This window comes from Zingiber officinale, chromosome 8B (genome assembly GCF_018446385.1).
Source record: "Zingiber officinale cultivar Zhangliang chromosome 8B, Zo_v1.1, whole genome shotgun sequence".
Classification (NCBI taxonomy): Eukaryota; Viridiplantae; Streptophyta; class Magnoliopsida; order Zingiberales; family Zingiberaceae; genus Zingiber; species Zingiber officinale.
This window is the reverse complement of record NC_056001.1, coordinates 67081931-67098256: the sequence shown is the minus strand read 5'-3', so window position 1 is coordinate 67098256 and position 16326 is coordinate 67081931.

Here is a 16326-nt window from a genome sequence, read left to right as displayed (position 1 = left end):
CTTGGGTCTTGAGTCGGTCCACCATAGTTTGCAAGCCTGAGGATTTGTGCCGCTCGGCCTCTAGCAGTTTGTTGGTCTTGTCCAAGTCGGCCTTCAGCTCGACGTAAGAGGGGCCCTGAGGAGGGGCCCGATCAGAAACTTTGAGTTTTTTGAACTTTTCCTCCAAAGACGCTAGGCGTTCGCATACCGCTACGCTTTCCACCCAGTATTGCAACTAGGTCAGAAGGGAAAAGGTCATTACCGAATGGAGATGAAAAAAGGAAGGTTGCGGTCAAGGTTACCCCGGTAGCTTGTTGTAGATGGTTGTTGCTGAGCAACCCCGCAGGCATCAGGGCGATACGCGCCCGGGCATCCTCCCAGACCTTCGCCAGCGGTCCCCGGATGGTTATTTGGTGCTCGGGGTTCATTGGTCGGTCGGTCGCCTACACGTATTCCTCCATAGGTAGGTGGAGTATGGCCTTGATCGTCCTGCGCCCGCCCGGTGCAGACTGAGCAGACGCTGTAGGAGGAGAGGATTGGTCGATCGGCTCGGAGAGAATAAGAGATCGTCGACTCACCCGCGGAGTAGGAGGAAGTGAGCTGAGGGGCTGAGCCGCGAGGGGATCGGAAGGCCAATCGCCTTGAGACAGGGTCTGGTCGGAAGATAGCGCTTCCACAGTCGCTAGAGCCATTGGAGGGGGATCGTCCATCTGCTCGGACACATGTACGGATGAGGTGGCCGAGCGGGTGGGTGTGCCCGTTCGGCGTCTTTTGCGTCCAATCAATGGAAGTTCGTCACCTGAAGACCCGACTTCCTTGGGCTGAGTGGCCGGTTGAGCACTCGAAGGATCGGTCTCTCCTGGTGCCTCAATAGTGGCGGTCTGAGCTGCAGACGCATCGCCCGTCGGCTGCACCTCTTCGCTCTCTCCTTTATGAGAGCCGACTGGGGCGATGCCAAGCCTCTCCGCCTCCTGCGCGGCAACCGCCTCTATCTTGGCAGCCTTGTGTTTCAGCATGCCGAACACCACTGATTTCATCATAGTCTCGGCTGCAAGAAAAATAAAAGAAATCAGTTAGACTCAAGGAAGAGGAGGGAAAGTTATTTCTTACCCGGGCCATTCAGAAGCGGCGTTCGGATCGGGCTTAAGCCGAATAGATACATCATCCCTTCGGGCAGCAGCTTATGGATGTCCAGCTTCTGCCCGGCTAGCAGGCTAGCCGCGTGTAGGAAAGCGAACTCAGTCCTATACCTCTTCAGGTCGGGAGGAGGCGGTAGTGAAGTTTGCCATTGGGTTCGGAAGGGTGATGGCTCGGGAAAACTCAAAAAGAAGAAATGGTCCTTCCAATGCTTGTTCGAGGTAGACATTTTATCAAAGAAAACCAAGCCAATCCAAACTTGAAACAAGAAGGTGCCCAGCTCGGACTGCTTGGGATAGTAAAAATAATGAAAAATCTAAGGCCTAAGGGGGATATTGTGTACTCGGAAGAGCACAACTACGCTGCACAGCAGCCTGAAGGAGTTGGGCACGAGTTGTCCGAGCGGAATGCGAAAGTAGTTGCACACTTCTATGATAAACGGGTGGATGGGAAACCTAAGGTCACCTACGAATTGGTCACGGAAGAAGGTAACAGTATCGGCCGGTAGGTCATGAGGTCGGTCGAATGGCTCGGCCAAGGTGAGTTTGTGGTCAGCAGGGATGTCATATGCGTTGATCAGTTTGAAGGCATCACCCGAGTCGAACCAACTCTCCATGGCGTGATACCAGAGGCCAGGAGAAGGGGCGGAAGAACTGGCCATGGTCGGAAAATGAAAATGTAGAGGGTTCGCCGAAAAGATTGACGGAAAGAACGATGATAAAGGCAACACCGAGGAAAGCAGAGAGAAGCAAACGCGAAAACAAGAGAGGATCAGGGAGCTTACAAAAGGAAACCCAGAAGGGAGGTAGAAGATCGCCAGAACGCTGGAGGCCAAGGGAATCGAGGAAGCACGCGGGGGCAATAACGATATAACGATGGAGAAGAGTTTGGTGTCGATGCTTTATAACCATAGGGTTCGGTCAACCTCAGCCGTCCAATTCAGGTCACAGGGATCGAAGTTAACATCCGACCGTTGAATTCAAAACGTCGCTTGTCCCATCGGAGTTGACACCCTCGCCGTACGATGACGGCGCGGTGGCACCACGTGGCAACAAGTTAGGGGGCGACATTTAATGAACGCCATTACGCAGGCGTGAGCGCGTGCTCGGCCTCAATAGCAGGGATTTGCATGAATCCTGAGGAGATTCTGAAGACGTCAGCATTAATCGCCCTCGGACCGGCATGATAATCAACGGCGAGCAAAACTTTCCAAGGCCTAGCAGGTAGGCCACCGAGCGGTTGTCTGACCCCTTGGAGTGCCCGAGCGGCGAAGCATTCGCCTCAGAAGCTGACCAGCTGCTACACCACCCAACTGGTAGTCCAGTCAGTCAGACTTTCAGCCTCCTTCGACTAGACTTGAGGGGAAGGCACGTGATCCGGTGGTAAAGGAGGGAGCCCGGCCGTACAGTGGTCAATGACACGCGGAAGTCAAAGTCAAGATGGTCAGCCCAAGGGTCATGCCGAGCAGGCGTGTCACCTCGCCGATCGGCCGTGATAGCGCCCAGGCCAACGCAAAGACAGCCTGATTGCACATTGGGCTTCCGATGTTTAGGGGTTCTCGTGTAAAAGAACCGACGAGCCAAGCGACATGTTCGCTCAGCTAAGCTACCAAACAACTAAGGGCGTGTGCCCGTCCAATCATACAACCGAGTGGCTCTCCCGCTCGGTCTAGTAACGGGCAAGAGGAGAACAAAGGGGACAACTGGAGATATCCTTCTTGAGACAAGCGCCGCCGACCAACGGCATGGTCGGCGGACAGACTAGGTAGAGAATCGTACGGTGGAAGCTTCCACTGTCATATCAGAGATATGCTTGGATGGTTGCGGTATGGCGTCAAGCACACTTTCCTGACACGACCATTATGAGGTATGCTTTGAGGAGCATGCATGCCTCGGGAAGCGTACACGCACCCCCCGGGATCCTATATAAGGACCCCCAGACTTCGACGAAGATACGCGCGATCCTTCACTGTAGCTACAGTATCATTACTCTTCTTCTACTTTATCTCGCCGTTGCCTGACTTGAGCGTCGGAGGGCCGTCGCCGGGAACCCCTTCCCGGCCCGATTTTGTGCTTGCAGGTTTCCACCGGAGGCTCACACCAGTCGGAGGATCGTACGCCGTCAACGAGAGCGCCACGTCCCCAGCGTCGGTCGGCAGGTTAGTTTTTCAGCTATATTCTCTTGTGGTCATAGAATTTATCATAGTTTCTCGAGCGAGGACTCCCGTGCCGATCGGTCGGGTTTCCACCATATCCGAGCCACCGGGTCGATGCCAAAGGCCCCCTAGCCGATCGGCCGGGAGTGTATATTATCCGTGCCACCGGCTCGATGTTGAAGACCCCGTGCCGATCGGCCAGGTTTCAGTTATGCCAAAAGACTTTCGAGTGGCGACGTTAAACTCTAGAGTCGAACTGGCGATTATAAACCCCCCGGCCTGAAGACCGTCGAGCGGCGACGTTAAACTCTAGAGTCGAACCGGCGACTATAAGAACCCCGGCTTGAAGATCGTCGAGTGGCGACGTTAAACTCTAGAGTCGAACCGACGACTATAAATCCCCCGGCCTGAAGACCGTCGAGCGGCGATGTTAAACTCTAGAGTTGAACCGGCGACTATAAAAACCCCGGCTTGAAGACCACTTCATGGACCAATTCATCGGATGTCCTTTCTCCCCCGTTCGGGGTCGAGCTTATCAGAGCGTGTATCTCCCCCGTTCGGGGTTGAGTGACCGGCTTATCAAATATTCTATCTCCCCTGTTCGGGGTAGAGCGTCTTCACTGATCTCAGACCAGCTTATCGTATCTTCTATCTCCCCCGTTCGGGGTCGAGTGTCTTCACTGGTCTCGAACCAACTTATCGGCTCTTCTATCTCCCCCGTTCGGGGTCGAGCGGTCGTCACTGGTCTCGGACCAGCTTATCGGATCTTCTATCTCCCCCGTTCGGAGTCGAGTGTCTTCACTGGTCTTGAACCAGCTTATCGGCTCTTATATCTCCCCTGTTCGAGGTCGAGCGGTCGTCACTAGTCTCGGACCAGCTTATCGGATCTTCTATCTCCCCCGTTCGGGGTCGAGTGTCTTCACTGGTCTCGAACCAGCTTATCAGATCTTCTATCTCCCCTGTTCGGGGTTGAGTGTCTTCACTGGTCTCGAACCAGCTTATCGGCTCTTCTATCTCCCCCGTTCGGAGTCGAGCGGTCGTCACTGGTCTACGACCAGCTTATTGGATCTTCTATCTCCTCCGTTTGGGGTCGAATGTTTTCACTGGTCTCGAACTAGCTTATCGTCTCTTATATCTCCCCCGTTCGGGGTCGAGTGTCTTCATTGGTCTCGAACCAGCTTATCGGATCTTCTATCTCCCCCGTTCGGGGTCGAGGGTCTTCACTGGTCTCAGACCAGCTTATAAGCACATCAGATATTTTATCCCCCTCGTTCGGGGTCGAGCAGTATTCACGAGCATCAAACATTTTATCTTCCCCGTTCGGGGTCGAGCAGCCTATCAGAGCATCTATCTCCCCCGTGTGGGGTCGAGCTTATCATATCTCTTATCTCCCCCGAATCGTGGTCGAGCGATCGTCACTGGTCTCGGACCAGCCTAGCCAGATATTTCATCTCCCCCGTTCAGGGTCAAGAGGTCATCGTAGGTCGCGGACCGGCTTGTCGTATATCTTATCTCTCCTCATTCAGGGTCGAGCAGTCTCCACTGATCACGAACCAGTTTATCAAGTTATCGCCAATGGTCTCGGACTAAGGTATCTTCATTGTTCGTCGACCGGGGTATCCAGCGGGCTCCAGGCCCTTCGGCTGCATGAGCCTTGCATCCACTCGGGACGCCAACTTCGTACTTTTCATTCCCTCCCGGGCAGCATTATCTTGCTCGGTATTCACTTAGGCGCTCATCGAGCGTTCAGCCGAGAGGTTGTCTAGCAGCCGCTCGACACTATTGCTCGTCAATTTGGTAGACACTGTGGTGGCCACCTGATCCTTCGCTCGACGGTCCACTTAGCCACGTGCTTGCTTCGCTCGACATCCTGCCGATCGTCCGGTCGGCCCTTTCGTGGTCGCACGCTCGACATTGCTCGTCCGCTTGGCGTCTATCCACCCGAGCGGCATCCTTCCGATCGTCTGGTTTCCATCTTCGCGGTCGTGTGCTCGGCACCGCTCGTTCGCTCAGTCTACTCGGCACCCCATGTGTCGCGCGATCGACTATCATTTTACATGCTGCTCACTTAATGTTTTGCCGCTGGCTCGGCATCGGTCTGGTTGTCGACTTGGGCCATCTCGTACCTTGCTCAGCATCGCCACAGCCACTCGATTTCACGTTCGGTAGTGATTTCTGTTTTGGGTTTGGTTTAGTCAGTCGGACTTGTGCCTCCTTCGACTAGACTTGAAGGAGAGGCTTATGATGCGGATATATGGGGATGACTCAAATGAAATTAGGGAGGGAAGAGAGGGTATTTTGGTCTTTTGGCATGTGAAGGTTAGGGTTGGGAGAGGGATGCGGTTCGTGTTTTAAGGGGGATGCCAAGAGGATCAGACGGGTAGAGGTTGGATCCGCCGTCACCCTCCTTCCCTTGCTTCGATGATCGCCGCCAGGTGCGCATCGTCATTTCCTCTTCTCCGTGCCGACACTAGCCACACCGTAGTGAGCAGCCACCTCTCTCCGTCTCGGCCTCATCGCTTCCAGCGCGACCGCCTTTAGCGGGCACCTCCGCCTTCGCTTTCGGTGGGCGTCGAAGCCAGCGAGCGCCACCGCCCCTACCTCCCGCGGACGCCGGTTCCAGCAGACGCCACCGATGGGGAGCGCTGCCGCCTCCGACAGGCGCCGTGGCAGCCTTCAGCAGGCGCTGCCGCCGGCGAGTCTCCGCCTCTAGTAGTCGCGAACAGCCGCCAACACCTCCTTCGCCGACAGCGGACCTCTGTCGCCCGCGAGCCTCCGTTACCAGCGAGCCAAGTCGGCAGTGAGCCTCTGCCGCAAGCGAGCTTCTGCTGGTTAGCGCCCTTCCACATCTCTAGCGGTCGCCGATGGCACCTCCAGCCGCCGACGATGCCTCTAGCCGTTATGTAGCACCGCCACCTCTGGCAGCCATTGCCTCAGCCACCTCCGGCGGCCAACGCCCCCGGCGGCCAACGCCGTCTCCCGCTGCTGCCGATGTCCCCAGCGTCTGTCGGCACCCCTCACTACCGCCGAGTCCAGCGATCACCGTTGAGTCCAGCAGTCACCATCGTCAGGCCCAGCAGCTGCTACTGCCGCCTATAGCGGCCGCAGCCGCCCTTAGAGGTAACCAGCGCCTTCGGCGTCCCGCGCCGTCATCTCTGGTAGCCACCGCCGCATCCGCCAACACCTCCGGGCAGCATCGTAACCCTCCGAGCAGTCGCCTTCTGAGGGCTCAGGTATCGTACTATACCTTTATTCCGGCCTGTGAGCCGAGAGTGTGTTAGGCCTGCGTGTCGCTATTGTATCCCGACCTGCGAGCCAATGGAGTGTTCAGCCTTCGTGTCGCTGTTGCATGCCGGCCTGTGAGCCGAGGTTGTAGTCTAACCGTCCGTCGCCTTGCGGATCCATATCGCGCCCGGCTTCGAGCCGCTAGAGCCAGCTACTCATCTGGTGGACCTTTATCTACTCTTCAGGGCCACGACGACCCGATCAGCACCCCGATTAGTTCACCCATCCATCCGAGGGCGCCCCCTGGGGCCAGGGTACGTCCCTGTTGTTGGAGTGTATACTGAAAGCCTAAGCTTTGTAAACATTCATTATGAATAAAGAATCACATTTGGTCTAATTATCTACATTTGTTTGTAGTTGTTCATTTAATTTATATTGTAGATAACATAGTATGTGGTGTCACATACAGAAGATGATGTTATCAGTACCTTATAAATTATAAACAGTAGCTCATGACCAGAATGGAAAGGAACAAACCATTAGAAGGTCGTAGTGTAATTAGGTATTAGTTTATCTTGACTATATAATTACACTAGTACACTCAGAGTGTATTGAGTAGGACCATTTGAGGTCGTTTTATAAAGGAACAAAGACCTCGGTTATTATGGAAGTGTGTGCTCTTAATCCTAATATAATAACAAGCACATATATTTGATATTTATTTCTTTAATTTATCAATGGGTGAGATTTAGTTCGATGAATCAATAAGCCCGATAAATTGGGAAATGATATCACTTATAGTGTGTGTTGTTGATTATAGAAGGAAACCGTGTCCTAGAGATACTAGGTTGATAATGTCCCCAAGAGGAGCTCATAAGGATTGTCATGTTAAACCCTGCAGGTGGACTTAGTCCGACATGACGATAAGGTCGAGTGGTACTACTCTTGGACTTAGACATTAATTAAATGAGTTGTCGATAACTCACTTAATTAGTGGACATTCGATATCTTAAACAGGGAGACTAACACACTCATAATAAGAAGGAGCCCAAAAATGTAATTTGGGATTGGTGCGGTAGTTCAATGATAGTTCTCTAGTGGAATGAATTATCATTGATAAAATTAAGTTGTGTTCGGGGCGAACACGGGAATTTTATCGGGAGACCAAAACCAATTCCTCCTCTCGGTCCCTATCGTAGCCTCTTATTTATAGAGTTCTATACCCACCTATACCCACCTTCTATACCCACCCAATAGGGGCCGGCCAAGCTAGCTTGGGAACAAGCTAGGGCCGGCCTAGGTATAAAATTGGGTGGCCGGCCCTAGCTTGAACCCAAGCTAGTAGGGCCGGCCAAATTAAATTAAAAAAAAATTTAATTTTAATTTTTATTATTATGTGGAAGATATAATTTAAAGAGAATTAAAATTAAAATATCTCTCTTGTAAAAGATCTACAAAAGATTAAAGAAAGAGATTAGATCTCTTTCCTTATTTGTAGATTGGAGAGATGTTTTATTTTCTCTTTAAAAATTATTCACATGTTGATAAAATTAAAATTATAGAAATTTCCTTTTATCAACCATGAAGAGATTTTAAAGAGAAATTTTATTTTTTAAAATTTCCGGAAACAAATTAGGAAGTTTTAATTGTTGATTAAAACTTGTCCAATTTGTTCTCCAATGATGTGGCCGGCCATTGGTTTTAATTTGGGAAATTTTATTTTATTTTTCTAAATTAAATCATGTCAAGGAAATTGAGGAAATTTTATTGTAATTAAATTTCCTAATTTGCCTAGGCCAAGGAATATAAAAGAAGGGGTGAGGGTGCCTTCATGGGATAACCCTTATTATTTCTCTTCCTCTCTTATTCTTTGGTGTGGCCGGCCAACACCCTTTCCCTCTCTTCTTCTTGTGGTGGCCGAACCTCTCCCTCTCCCTTGGAGCTCTTGTGGTGGCCGGATACTACTCGGAGAAGAAGAAGAAGAAGGAGAAAAAGCTAGCATCTCTTGAAGCTTGGTTAGTGTTTTGATTTTCTTCCTTGGTGAAGCTTCCTCTTTGTTGGCCGAACCTAGCTAGGAGGAGAAGAAGGTGATTGGTGGTTTCTCGTCTCGGAAGATCGTTGCCCACACAACGTTCGAGGTTAGAAGAGGAATACGGTAGAAGATCAAGAGGTCTTTCTAGAAGGTATAACTAGTAGTTTTTCCTTTTCCGCATCATGCTAGTTATTTATGGAAATAATACCAAATACAAGAGGCTTACGTTCTAGAATTTCGAATATGTTTTTCGAAGTTGTGTTCTTTTGTTTCTTTCTTTTCCTTGTGATTTGATTGTTCCTTTTGGTTAACCTAAAGTTATTTTAGGAAATTAAATATTAGCTTTCTATTAAAGGTTTTGTCTAGTCGGTGGTGGTTGCTCCATATCCAAGAAGGTCATGTGCCTCGCCACGTCAATACTGGGAACCTTTTATGGAAATTAATATTTAATGGAATTAATAACTTAAGGAGACTTGGGTCGAACGTGTTAAGTTCCGCAAGAGATCCAAGTCAAAACCTAAAAGAACAAATAGATTAAGTTTTGGATCAAACGTGTTAAGTTCCGCAGGCAATCCAAAATTTAATTTAAAAGAACACATGGTAGCTAGGAAAAGGTTCAGACCTTTGTACAAAATTTTTGTACAGTGGAACCTATAGGTTTTCCGAGTAGCAACCAACAATTGGTATCAGAGCTAGGGTTTTGCCTCTGTGTATTTGGTATTTAGTTTAATTATGCACATGTCATACATAATTCAGGCAGGTTAATAGTAGGATGTGCTAACTCTATGGATGCAGGATCCAACTATTATGGCTTTTAGTTATTATGTGTGTGATTGGACCCTTGGACATGTCAAGGGCATTTATATGTGTGTGCATGATTGTATTAAAATACAGCAGGAGCTGTATTTAGTTTTATTAGGATTTTATTTTTGATCTAGATACATGTACATTCCTTTTATGGAATATAGGATCAAAAATGTAAAATTCTATTTATGTCGCGGATCAAATCTTGCAAAGCGTGGAACCTTCTAAGGACCAGAGGCGCAGCGGAACTAGGAGCAAGATGGATGCGACAGTTAGACCCGGTGGCGGTGGCCAAATATGGCAGCAGCTTCGGATGACAACACACGGAAGACAATTAAAGATAAAAGCCATAATAGTTGAAAATTAGATTTTCTATTTATTGCTTTTATATTGTGTGTGCATGTTAGTTTACAAGTTTAGTAGGCTAGCATAGTTAAAATTCCTCATTTATAAATAACTAAGTGGGAGAGGGATTTTTAAGTAAATCCCATGGTCTCCATTACTGGTTTGTAAGTGATGCAAACAAGCTTGCGCGTTGGCTCTGAGTGCCTTCCTCCATAACGGATGAGCTTGTTTGCGGATCACTAGAACAGACTTCCATTTTTGGATGACTATAGGAAGTTAATTAAGAGCGTGTGATCTTCCCCAACGGAAGGGGCATAATCTTATTAATGGACTTAGTGTCAAGTAATGGTGTACACTTAGATACATCTAATAGTATCCTCCCCAACGGAGTCACTGTTATTATTTGTGTGACCAAATAATACCAACTATTAATTTTATTTGTCAAAAAGTTAGGTTGACAAGATAATAAAATTAATGGGTTAAAACCCTCCTTTTACAAATGTTGAAATTGTATACGTCCACACTAACGTGGCATACAAAATTCACGGTGTTATGAGGTGTTAGTTAATTTAAAATAGTATTGTTTGAGGAATCAATATTATTCTAAATTTAGAGTTCTGACCAAAAGTTATTTGTGATTCTTAGGATGACTTTCAAACCCTGTCCATCATACTTCAACAAAATAGACTTATCGGACCAAATTACATAGATTGGAAAAGAAACACGGATATTGTTCATTGCTGAAAGCTATAAATTTGTCTTGATTGAACCTTCTGATGCACCCACTGGTGAATCTACCAAGAGGAGATTGAATATCATAAGAGATGGGTAAAGGCGGATGAGATGGCGCGGTGTTACATTTTGGTTTCAATGTCAAATGTATTGCAACATCGGCATAAGATTTACCAACGACTTATGATATTATGAACAATCTTAAGGAACTCTTTGGTCATCGGGATAGAGCTTCTAGACAAGAAGCTATGAGAAAGATAATGACCACCATGCAGGAGGGTACCCGTAAGGGATCATATCCTAAACATGATGGCTTATACGAACGAGATCTGATCCTTGGAGGAGAAATTGATGGGAAACCCGGATCGATATGATTCTCCAAGCGCTACCTAGTTTTGAGCAGTTCACTGAACTATAATATGAATAAAAGGATTCATTAGGGAACTCTTGACGGAACTTCAAGCTGCAGAAGGGTTATTTCGTCACAATGCTCAAATTCACTATGAAAATGGTTCTACTTCTAAACCGAAAGGAAAGAAGAAGAAGAAACAAGTGGTTCGTAAAGAAAGTGAATAAATCTCAGAGGATTTGAAAGCTGGAGTGAAGAAGCAGAAGGGCAAGTGCTTCATCTGCAAGCAGTTGGAAGGCGGACTGTCTCGTAAGAACCAAAACAAAGGTATATCTCATGCTCTAGTTGTTGAAACATGTTTAGCGGTGTTATCTACCAAGACTGGTGTGTGAATACGGGAGCCATTGATCTTCAATTCCTTGCAGGGGTTCCAGGAAACCCGACGACTATCTGAAGGGGAGATTACAGTCTACATGGGCAATGCTACTAAGGTGGCATCGTGCAGTGGGAGACATCTACTTATTTTTTAGTAGAAATAGAAATTTGGTTTAAGAAATTGTCTTTATGTACCCGCTTTAGAAAGAATTTAATTTCGGTTTCTAAACTGTTTTTAGATGGATATTCTGTTTCTTTCGAACGATGTAGTTATTAAAAGAAATAAAGTGATTATCTTGCATTAGTTGGCAATTTGTATATTTTAAATCCAAATTCTTCCACAAAGCAAAACATGGAAATTTATAATTCATCTTCTAATTCTAATAAGAGAAAAGAACCTTCAGAAATGAACCAAGCATATCTTTGGCATCTAAGGCTTGGTCATATTAACTTAAGTAGGATTCAGAGGCTTATAGCCGATGGACTTTTAAGTTCATTAGAGTTGGAAAATTTTTCAACTTGTGAATCTTGCTTGGAAGGTAAAATGACCAAGAGGCCTTTTAAGGCCAAGGGGTATAGAGCCAAAGAAGTGTTAGAATTGGTTCACTCTGATTTGTGTGGTCCTATGTCTGTCCAGGTAAGAGGAGGTTTTGAATATTTTGTCTCTTTTATAGATGATTATTCAAGATATGGATATATTTACCTAATGCGCCGCAAGTCCGAGTGCTTTGATAAGTTCAAAGAATACAAGGCTGATGTGGAAAAACGATTAGGTAAAAGTATCAAGACACTACGATCTGATCGTGGTGGCGAATACCTCTTAGGAGAGTTTAGGAATTACTTATCAGAGGCCGGGATTCAATCCCAATTGTTGCACTGAACACCCCAAATGATGGTGTAGCGAGCGAAGGAATATGACTCTTATGGAGATGGTTAGATCAATGATGAGTTATTCGAAATACCAAATTCGATTTGGGGATATGCTCTGAAAGCAGATATGCTCGAACTTAGTACCTTCTAAATCAGTTTCTTCTACTCCCATAGAATTGTGGAATGGGCGAAAACCCAGTCTAAGACATATTCGGTTTGGGTAGTCCAGCACATGTCTTGAAACGAGATCTTGATAAGTTAGAATCTCGTCAAGTTCGCGTGTTTGTGGGATATCCCGAAGGAACGAAAGGAGGTTTATTTTATAGTCCTAAAGACCCGAAGGTCATTGTTAGCACCAATGCCGGTTTTGAAGACTATATAATGGATCACAAGCGATAGTAAAATTGTTTTAGAAGAACTTAGAGAAGACACGTCTACTTCCCAACAAGACAAGATGAAGTACCACAAGAGGCGCAACACGTGTCACACATGATACACAACCATAGTGCCTCGTCGTAGTGGGAGGGTTGTGAGGCAACTAGAGATTCATGTTTTGGGAGTCTTGGACTTGATCCGGGTAAACATGAACCCGATCCCCGTCGAAGCACTCCAAGATACGATGCAAAGTCTTGGCAAAAGGCGATGAATTCGAAATAGAGTCTATGTACTCTAATAAGGTCAGGGAGCTTGTAGAACCACCCGATGGTGTAAAAGCATTGGATGCAAGTGGATCTACAAAAGGAAAAGAGGGAGGTAGAAACCTTCAAAGCTAGGCTTGTTGCAAAAGGTACACTCAAAAAGAGAATCGATTATGAGGAAACTTTTCACCGGTAGCCATGCTTAAGTCTATCCGGATACTCTTATCCATTCCGCTCATATGGATTATGAGATTTGGCAAATGGATGTCAAGACGACTTTCCTTAATGGAAGTCTTGAAGAGAACATCTATATGAAGCAACCGAAGGGTTCATTGAAAAGGCAAAGTACCAAGCTCAATCGGTCCATTTATGGATGAAGCAACTTCAGTCTTGGAACATCCGGTTTAATGAAGTAATCCAGTCATATGGATTTATTCAAAGTCCGGATGAGTCTTGTGTATATAAAGTGTAATGGAAACGTGGTGGTATTTCTTGTACTATACGTAGATGATATTTGTTAATTGGCAACAATGTCAAGGTATTATCGATCGAAGGGTATGGTTGTCCAAACAATTTGATATGAAGGACTTAGGAGAATGTGCACATTCTTGGGATCAAAGTTATAAGGGATCGTAAGAAAAGAATGTTGTGTCTATCCCAACTTCATATATAGATACAATCCTTGCTCGCATGCAGGATTCCAAGAAAGGTTTCTTACCTTTTAGACATGGAGTAGCTTTATCTAAAGAGATGTCTCAAAGACATCAAAAGAGATAGAGGACATGAAAGCGGTCCTTATGCTTAGGGAAGCCTAATGTATGCAACGATCTTGTATGAGAGAGACCTGATATCCGTTTTGTGGGCGTGGTCGTGAGATATCGAGGTAACCCCGGACAAGGACATTGAATGGCGTAAAGCATATATTAAAGTACACGAGAAGGACTAGATTATATGCTAGTTTACCACAGATGATCTGCCTCCTGGGTTATACTGGATTGATTTCCAATCGAATAGGGATAACGATGAAGTCTACATCGGCTATGTGTTTACTTTAGGAGGTGGAGCCATTTCATGGAGGAGTGTTAAGCGAAATGTGTTTCGGACTCAACCATGGAAGTTGTATGTAGCTTGAGAGCGGCTAAAGAAGCGTATGGCTCAGAACTTTCTAATGGATTTAGATGTGATTCTGGTTTGCCCAAAATCATCACAATTTATTGTGATAATAGTGGTTGCAAACTCCGAAGGAACCACGAGCTCATAAGGCAAGTAAACATATAGAGCAAGTACCACCTAATACGAGATATCGTGAAGCGAGGAGAAGTTGTCATCGCCAAGATTGCATCAATGATAACTCGCAAACTTTCACTAAGGCCCTTCCGGAAAGCTTTGATCGACATATGGAGGAATAGGAATCGATGTATGGTAGAAGATATGACAGCTTAAGTCATTAGTATAAGTGGGAGATTGTTGAGTGTATACTTAAAGCCTAAGCTTTGTAAACATTCATTATGAATAAAGAATCACATTTGGTCTAATTATCTACATTTGTTTGTAGTTGTTCATTTAATTTATATTGTAGATAACATAGTATGTGGTGTCACATACGGAAGATGATGTTATCGATTGCCTTATAAATTATAAACAAGAGCTCACGACCGTAATGGAAAGGAACAAACCATTAGAAGTGTAGTGTAATTAGGTATTAGTTTATCTTGACTATATAATTACACTAGTACACTCAAGTGTATTGAGTAGGACCATTTGAGGTCGCTTCTTTATATCGACTTTATAAAGGAACAAAGACCTCGGTTATTATGGAAGTGTGTGCTTAATCCTAATATAATAACAAGCATATATTTGATATTTATTTCTTTAATTTATCAATGGGTGAGATTTAGTTCGATGAATCAATAAGCCCGATAAATTGGGAAATGATATCACTTATAGTGTGTTGTTGATTATAGAAGGAACCTGTCCTAGAGATACTAGGTTGATAATGTCCAAGAGGGCTCATAAGGATTGTCATGTTAAACCTGCAGTGGACTTAGTCCATGACGATAAGGTTGAGTGGTACTACTCTTGGACTTAGACATTAATTAAATGAGTTGTCGAACTCACTTAATTAGTGGACATTCGATATCTTAAACACGTGGAGACTAACACACTCATAATAAGAAGGAGCCCAAAATGTAATTTGGGATTGGTGCGGTTCAATGATAGTTCTCTAGTGGAATGAATTATCATTGATAAATTGTTGTGTGTTAAGGCAACACGGATGCTTAATTTATCGAGACCAAAACAATTCCTCCTCTCGGTCCCTATCGTAGCCTCTTATTTATAGAGTTCTATACCCACCTACAAAGAATTATAGGTCCGAAGCCCAAGCTAGGGCCGCCAAATTAAATTAAAAGAATTTTAATTTAATTTTTATTATTATGTGAGATATAATTTAAAGAGAATTAAAAATAAAATATCTCTTGTAAAGATCTAAAAGATTAAAGAAAGAGATTAGATCTCTTTCCTTATTTGTAGATTGAGAGATGTTTTATTTTCTCTTTAAAATTATTCACATGTTGATAAAATTAAAATTATAGAAATTTCTTTTATCAACCATGAAGAGATTTTAAAGAGAAATTTTATTTTTAAAATTTCCGGAAACAAATTAGGAAGTTTTAATTGTTGATTAAAACTTGTCCAATTGTTCTCCAATGATGTGGCCGCCATTGAGTTTGATTTGGAAAATTTATATTATTTTCTAAATTAAATCATGTCAAGGAAATTGAGGAAATTTTATTGTAATTAAATTTCCTAATTTGCCTAGGCCAAGGAATATAAAAGAAGGGGTGAGGGTGCCTTCATGGGATAACCCTTATTATTTCTTCCTCTTATTCTTTGGTACGCGTTCCCTTTCCCTCTCTTCTTCTTGTGGTGGCCGAACCTCTCCTCTCCCTTGGAGCTCGGCGACCGGGAGAAGAAGAAGAAGAAGGAGAAAAGCTAGCATCTCTTGGAGCTTGGTTAGTGTTTTGATTTTCTTCCTTGGTGAAGCTTCCTCTTTGTTGGCCGAACCTAGCTAGGAGGAGAAGAAGGTGATTGGTGGTTTCTCGTCTCGGAAGATCGTTGCCCACACAACGTTCGAGGTTAGAAGAGGAATACGGTAGAAGATCAAGAGGTCTTTCTAGAAGGTATAACTAGTAGTTTTTCCTTTTCCGCATCATGCTAGTTATTTATGGAAATAATACCAAATACAAGAGGCTTACGTTCTAGAATTTTGAATATATTTTTCGAAGTTGTGTTCTTTTGTTTCTTTCTTTTCCTTGTGATTTGATTGTTCTCTTTGGTTAACCTAAAGTTATTTTAGGAAATTAAATATTAGCTTTCTATTAAAGGTTTTGTCTAGTCGGTGGTGGTTGCTCCCATATCCAAGAAGGCCATGTGCCTCGCCACGTCAGTACTGGGAACCTTTTATGGAAATTAATATTTAATGGAATTAATAACTTAAGGAGACTTGGGTCGAACGTGTTAAGTTCCGCAGGAGATCCAAGTCAAAACCTAAAAGAACAAATAGATTAAGTTTTGGATCAAACGTGTTAAGTTCCGCAGGCGATCCAAAATTTAATTTAAAAGAACACATGGTAGCTAGGAAAAGGTTCGGACCTTTGTACAAAATTTTGTACAAGGAACCTAT